Consider the following 673-nt stretch of genomic DNA (forward strand, 5'->3'; position numbering starts at 1 on the left):
TGTTTCCGTGTAAACGTGAGGCTGAAATGCAACAAAACGTTCGTGTTTCACCCTAAAACAGTTGTCGTGTAAACAGCCCCTACAGTGATATGCTAGCAGTTAGCATGCATTGATAAAACTTTGGTTTTAAAGCAGAATTTCACCTTTAACCACAGAAACATTTCACAGTTACTCTCTGCAAACACTGAAACTCCAAATGTCCACTAGATGGCACACTTCAGTCAATGACATACAACAAACAGTACATCAACGTCACCTGACCTGGTTTTTACGTATTGACATCCAGAGATACCCAGATCCAGAGATGATTTCACATTTATTTTCTGATAAACTCAGTAAAATGTTGTGGAAACAGGAAACCTGTGAAGCTACTTCCTGTCCAGAGAAAACTCACAGGAAGAGCTGATCAGGGAACCAATAAAGAATCAGATCAATAAGCAGAAGTGATAAGGACACTGGTATGAATAATACTGATAAACACTCAGCCTCATCGAGGTCATGGATCTCTGAGTCGTATCGACCAATCAGGAGTCAGCAGGGAAACAGCAGGGGGTCTGGGGTTCTGAGTGTTGGTTTCAGATAAACATAAAAATCAATGTTTGGATCAAAAACTTCAACTTTAACAAATAAAAACAATGACATCATCTCTCAGCTATCAACCTCAACAATGCAT

Source organism: Halichoeres trimaculatus, unplaced genomic scaffold (assembly GCF_033239565.1).
Source record: "Halichoeres trimaculatus isolate MK-OKI-2021-1 unplaced genomic scaffold, fHalTri1.1 fHalTri1_scaffold_10, whole genome shotgun sequence".
Classification (NCBI taxonomy): Eukaryota; Metazoa; Chordata; class Actinopteri; order Labriformes; family Labridae; genus Halichoeres; species Halichoeres trimaculatus.